This window comes from Oncorhynchus masou, unplaced genomic scaffold (assembly GCF_036934945.1).
Source record: "Oncorhynchus masou masou isolate Uvic2021 unplaced genomic scaffold, UVic_Omas_1.1 unplaced_scaffold_1125, whole genome shotgun sequence".
In the NCBI taxonomy this organism is placed as follows: Eukaryota; Metazoa; Chordata; class Actinopteri; order Salmoniformes; family Salmonidae; genus Oncorhynchus; species Oncorhynchus masou.
The window spans coordinates 178,968-185,880 of NW_027000987.1; positions in this window are offsets into that span (position 1 = coordinate 178,968).

Here is a 6,913-nt window from a genome sequence, read left to right on the forward strand (position 1 = left end):
ATAACTGCTAGCGGTGTCGTTGTCTCCAGGCTGTTTATTCACCTCTATAACTGCTAGCGGTGTTGTTGTCTCCAGGCTGTTTATTCACCTCTATAACTGCTCCGGTGTTGTCCTCATCACTGACCAGGCTGTTTATTCACCTCTATAACTGCTAGTGGTGTTGTTGTCTCCAGGCTGTTTATTCACCTCTATAACTGCTAGCGGTGTTGTTGTCTCCAGGCTGTTTATTCACCTCTTTATAACCTCATAACTGCTAGCGGTGTTGTTGTCTCCAGGCTGTTTATTCACCTCTATAACTGCTAGCGGTGTTGTTGTCTCCAGGCTGTTTATTCACCTCTATAACTGCTAGCGGTCCGTGTGTGTTTTTACTAAGTGTCTCTGCTGCTAACCCTGATGAGGTACCTCGGCTCGGGGGTTGTCGGGAGGATCAAAGAGCAGCAGCCATTTTAACAGCGTCTAAACTGAAGCATGTGTGTTTGTATATGCGAGCCAGCATGTGTGTCCTACTTGTGCTACTCCAAAAAGTGTCCACAGTCCCACAGGAGGAGTCATGTGTCGCTAGGCAGCAGCCCAACCCCCACCCAACTGACCAGGCTCCAGTCCAACCCCAACCCATCACTGACCAGGCTCCAGTCCAACCCCAACCCCAACCCAACACTGACCAGACCCCAGCCCAACCCATCCCTGACCAGGCTCCAGTCTAACCCCATCACTGACCAGGCTCCAGTCCAACCCCAACCCATCACTGACCAGGCTCCAGTCCAACCCCACCCATCACTCACTGACCAGGCTCCAGTCCAACCCCAACCCCTCCCTGACCTGGCTCCAGTCCAACCCCAACCCATCACTGACCAGGCTCCAGTCCAACCCCAACCCATCACTGACCAGGCTCCAGTCCAACCCCAACCCATCACTGACCAGGCTCCAGTCCAACCCATCACTGACCAGGCTCCAGTCCAACCCCATCACTGACCAGGCTCCAGTCCAACCCCAACCCATCACTGACCAGGCTCCAGTCCAACCCCATCACTGACCAGGCTCCAGTCCAACCCCATCACTGACCAGGCTCCAGTCCAACCCCACCCATCACTGACCAGGCTCCAGTCCAACCCCAACCCATCACTGACCAGGCTCCAACCAACCCCTCCATCACTGACCAGGCTCCAGTCCAACCCCATCACTGACCAGACTCCAGTCCAACCCCATCACTGACCAGGCTCCAGTCCAACCCCATCACTGACCAGGCTCCAGTCCAACCCCAACCCATCACTGACCAGGCTCCAGTCCAACCCCATCACTGACCAGGCTCCAGTCCAACCCCAACCCATCACTGACCAGGCTCCAGTCCAACCCCAACCCATCACTGACCAGGCTCCAGTCCAACCCCAACCCATCACTGACCAGGCTCCAGTCCAACCCCAACCCATCACTGACCAGGCTCCAGTCCAACCCTCCAACCCCTGACCAGGCTCTGGCCCAAACAATCACTGACCAGGCTCCAGTCCAACCCTGACCAGGCTCTGGCCCAACCCAAACCCTGGACGCAATGTTTACTCTCTAGACAGTGTATGTCTCTCTGGGTCAACCCTTTCAGCAGGAGAAACCTTAGCCTGGAATCCCTTCTGAAGATCTCTCAGCAGGAGAAACCTTAGCCTGGAATCCCTTCTGAAGATCTCTCAGCAGGAGAAACCTTAGCCTGGAATCCCTTCTGAAGATCTCTCAGCAGGAGAAACCTTAGCCTGGAATCCCCTCTGAAGATCTCTCAGCAGGAGAAACCTTAGCCTGGAATCCCCTCTGAAGATCTCTCAGCAGGAGAAACCTTAGCCTGGAATCCCCTCTGAAGATCTCTCAGCAGGAGAAACCTTAGCCTGGAATCCCCTCTGAAGATCTCTCAGCAGGATAAACCTTAGCCTGGAATCCCTGAAGATCTCAACAGCAGGAGAAACCTTAGTGAAGGGAATATCATTCTGACTAGTGGTAGTTTCAAATCAAATCAAAGTTTATTTGTCACGTGCGCTATAAACGAATACAACCGGTGTAGACACCTTACAGTGAAATGCTGAATACAACAGGTGTAGACAGGCTTACAGTGAAATGCTTACTTACAGGCTCAAACCAATAGTGCAAAAACTGTGTTAGATGAACAATGGGTAAGTAAAGAAATAAAACAACAGTAAAAAGACAGGCTATAAACTGTAGCGAGGCTATAAACAGTAGCGAGGCTATAAACAGTAGCGAGGCTATAAACAGTAGCGAGGCTATAAACAGTAGCGAGGCTATAAACAGTAGCGAGGCTATAAACAGTAGCGAGGCTATAAACAGTAGGGAGGCTGTAAACAGTATACAGAGGCTGTATACAGTAGCGAGGCTATAAACAGTAGCGAGGCTATAAACAGTAGCGAGGCTATAAACAGTAGCGAGGCTATAAACAGTAGCGAGGCTATAAACAGTAGCGAGGCTATATACAGTGCTATAAACAGTAGCGAGGCTACAGTAGCGAGGCTGTATAGTAGGAGGCTAGGGAGGCGAGGCTATAAACAGTAGCGAGGCTATAAACAGTAGCGAGGCTATAAACAGTAGCGAGGCTATAACAGTAGCGAGGCTATAAACAGTAGCGAGGCTATATACAGTAGCGAGGCTATAAACAGTATACAGTAGGGAGGCTATATACAGTAGCGAGGCTATAAACAGTAGGGAGGCTATAAACATACAGTAGCGAGGCTATATACAGTAGTAGAGGCTACAAACAGTAGCAGCGGGCTATAAACAGTAGCGAGGCTATAAACAGTAGCGAGGCTATAAACAGTAGCGAGGCTATATACAGTAGGGAGGCTATATACAGTAGCGAGGCTACAAACAGTAGGCTATAAACAGTAGCGAGGCTATATACAGTAGCGAGGCTATATATACAGTAGGGAGGCTATAAACAGTAGCGAGGCTATATACAGTAGCGAGGCTATAAACAGTAGCGAGGCTATATACAGTAGCGAGGCTGTATACAGTAGCGAGGCTATAAACAGTAGGGAGGCTATAAACAGTAGGGAGGCTATAAACAGTAGTAGGAGGCTATAAACAGTAGCGAGGCTATAAACAGTAGGGAGGCTATAAACAGTAGCGAGGCTATAAACAGTAGCGAGGCTATAAACAGTAGCGAGGCTACAAACAGTAGCGAGGCTATATACAGTAGGGAGGCTATAGTAGCTGGCTATACAGTAGGGAGGCTATAAACAGTAGCGAGGCTATAAACAGTAGGGAGGCTATACAGTAGCGAGGCTATATACAGTAGCGAGGCTATAAACAGTAGCGAGGCTATATACAGTAGCGAGGCTATAAACAGTAGCGAGGCTATAAACAGTAGGGAGGCTATACAGTAGCGAGGCTATAAACAGTAGCGAGGCTATATAGCAGGCTATAAACAGTAGGGAGGCTATAAACAGTAGCGAGGCTATATACAGTAGGGAGGCTATAAACAGTAGCTATAAACAGAGGCTACATACAGTAGGGAGGCTATATACAGTAGGCTATATACAGTAGGGAGGCTATATAACAGAGGCTATAAACAGTAGCGAGGCTATATACAGTAGGGAGGGGAGGCTGTATGTATACAGGCTAGTAAACAGTAGGGATATATAAACAGTAGCGAGGCTATAAACAGTAGCGAGGCTATAAACAGTAGCGAGGCTATATACAGTAGGGAGGCTATATACAGTAGCGAGGCTATATACAGTAGCGAGGCTATATACAGTAGGGAGGCTATAAACAGTAGGGAGGCTATAAACAGTACAGTAGCGGAGGCTATAAACAGTAGCGAGGCTATATACAGTAGGGAGGCTATAAACAGAGGCTATATACAGTAGGAGGCTATAAACAGTAGCGAGGCTATAAACAGTAGGGAGGCTATAAACAGTAGGAGGCTATAAACAGTAGCGAGGCTATAAACAGTAGCGAGGCTATAAACAGTAGCGAGGCTATAAACAGTAGGGAGGCTATAAACAGTAGCGAGGCTATATACAGTAGCGAGGCTGTATACAGTAGCGTAGAGGCTATAAACAGTAGGGAGGCTATAAACAGTAGCGAGGCTATAAACAGTAGCGAGGCTATAAACAGTAGCTTCAGGCTATAAACAGTAGCGAGGCTGTAAACAGTAGGGAGGCTGCAGTAGCTGTAAACAGTAGCGAGGCTATAAACAGTAGCGAGGCTATAAACAGTAGCGAGGCTATAAACAGTAGCGAGGCTGTATACAGTAGCGAGGCTATAAACAGTAGGAGGCTATAAACAGTAGGGAGGCTATAAACAGTAGGGAGGCTATAAACAGTAGCGAGGCTATAAACAGTAGGGAGGCTATATACAGTAGCGAGGCTATAAACAGTATACAGTAGGCTATAAACAGAGGCTATAAACAGTAGCGAGGCTATAAACAGTAGCGAGGCTATATACAGTAGCGGGAGGCTATAAACAGTAGCGAGGCTATATACAGTAGGGAGGCTGTATACAGTAGCGAGGCTATAAACAGTAGCGAGGCTATATACAGTAGCGAGGCTATAAACAGTAGCGAGGCTATAAACAGTAGCGAGGCTGTAAACAGTAGCGAGGCTATAAGGCTACAGTAGCGAGGGGAGGCTATAAACAGTAGCGAGGCTATATACAGTAGGGAGGCTATATACAGTAGTATAAACAGTAGGAGGCTATAAACAGTAGCGAGGCTGTATACAGTAGGGAGGCTGTAAACAGTAGCTATATACAGTAGCTATATACAGTAGGGAGGCTATAAACAGTAGCGAGGCTATAAACAGTAGGGAGGCTATAAACAGTAGCGAGGCTATAAACAGTAGCGAGGCTGTAAACAGTAGCGAGGCTATAAACAGTAGCGAGGCTGTAGAGGCTAAACAGTAGCGAGGCTATACAGTAGCGAGGCTGTAAATAAACAGTAGCGAGGCTATAAACAGTAGCGAGGCTATAAACAGTAGCGAGGCTATAAACAGTAGCGAGGCTGTAAACAGTAGCGAGGCTATAAACAGTAGGGAGGCTATATACAGTAGCGAGGCTATACAACAGGCTATAAACAGTAGCGAGGCTATAAACAGTAGTAGAGGCTGAAAACAAGCGAGGTGTATAAACAGTAGCGAGGCTGTAAACAGTAGCGAGGCTGTAAACTGGCTATATAGCGAGGCTGTATACAGTAGCGAGGCTATATACAGTAGGGAGGCTGTAAACAGTAGCGAGGCTATAAACAGTAGCGAGGCTATAAACAGTAGCGAGGCTATAAACAGTAGCGAGGCTATATACAGTAGGCGGGGAGGCTATAAACTATAAAACAGTAGCGAGGCTATAAACAGTAGGCGAGGCTATATAACAGTAGCGAGGCTATAAACAGTAGCGAGGCTATAAACAGTAGCGAGGCTGTATACAGTAGGCGAGGCTGTAAACAGTAGCGAGGCTGTAAACAGTAGCGAGGCTGTAAACAGTAGCGAGGCTATAAACAGTAGCGAGGCTATAAACAGTAGTGAGGCTATAAACAGTAGTGAGGCTGTAAACAGTAGCGAGGCTGTAAACAGTAGCGAGGCTATAAACAGTAGGGAGGCTATAAACAGTAGCGTAGGCTATATACAGTAGCGAGGCTATAAACAGTAGCGAGGCTATAAACAGTAGCGAGGCTGTATACAGTAGCGAGGCTATAAACAGTAGCGAGGCTATAAACAGTAGCGAGGCTATAAACAGTAGCGAGGCTATAAACAGTAGCGAGGCTATAAACAGTAGCGAGGCTATAAACAGTAGCGAGGCTGTAAACAGTAGCGAGGCTATAAACAGTAGCGAGGCTATAAACAGTAGGAGGCTGTATACAGTAGCGAGGCTGTATACAGTAGGGAGGCTGTAAACAGTAGGAGGCTATAAACAGTAGCGAGGCTATAAACAGTAGCGAGGCTATAAACAGTAGCGAGGCTATAAACAGTAGCGAGGCTATAAACAGTAGGAGGCTATAAACAGTAGCGAGGCTGTAAACAGTAGCGAGGCTATATACAGTAGCGAGGCTATAAACAGTAGCGAGGCTATAAACAGTAGCGAGGCTATAAACAGTAGCAGTAGCGAGGGAGGCTGTAAACAGTAGCGAGGCTGTAAACAGTAGCGAGGCTATAAACAGTAGGGAGGCTATAAACAGTAGCGAGGCTATAAACAGTAGCGAGGCTATAAACAGTAGCGAGGCTATAAACAGTAGCGAGGCTATAAACAGTAGCGAGGCTGTAAACAGTAGCGAGGCTGTAAACTGTAGCGAGGCTATAAACAGTAGCGAGGCTATATACAGTAGGCGAGGCTGTAAACAGTAGCGAGGCTGTAAACAGTAGGCGAGGCTATAAACTGTAGCGAGGCTGTATACAGTAGCGAGGCTATATACAGTAGGGAGGCTGTAAACAGTAGCGAGGCTATAAACTGTAGCGAGGCTGTATACAGTAGCGAGGCTGTAAACAGTAGCGAGGCTGTAAACTGTAGCGAGGCTGTATACAGTAGCGAGGCTGTAAACAGTAGGGAGGCTGTAAACTGTAGCGAGGCTGTATACAGTAGCGAGGCTATAAACTGTAGCGAGGCTGTAAACAGTAGCGAGGCTATAAACAGTAGCGAGGCTATAAACAGTAGGAGGCTGTATACAGTAGGAGGCTATAAACAGTAGGGAGGCTATAAACAGTAGCGAGGCTGTATACAGTAGCGAGGCTATAAACAGTAGCGAGGCTATAAACAGTAGCGAGGCTGTATACAGTAGCGAGGCTATAAACAGTAGCGAGGCTGTATACAGTAGCGAGGCTATATACAGTAGGGAGGCTATATAAATACAGTAGCGAGGCTATAAACAGTAGCGAGGCTGTAAACAGTAGCGAGGCTATATACAGTAGCGAGGCTATATACAGTAGCTGTAGGCTAT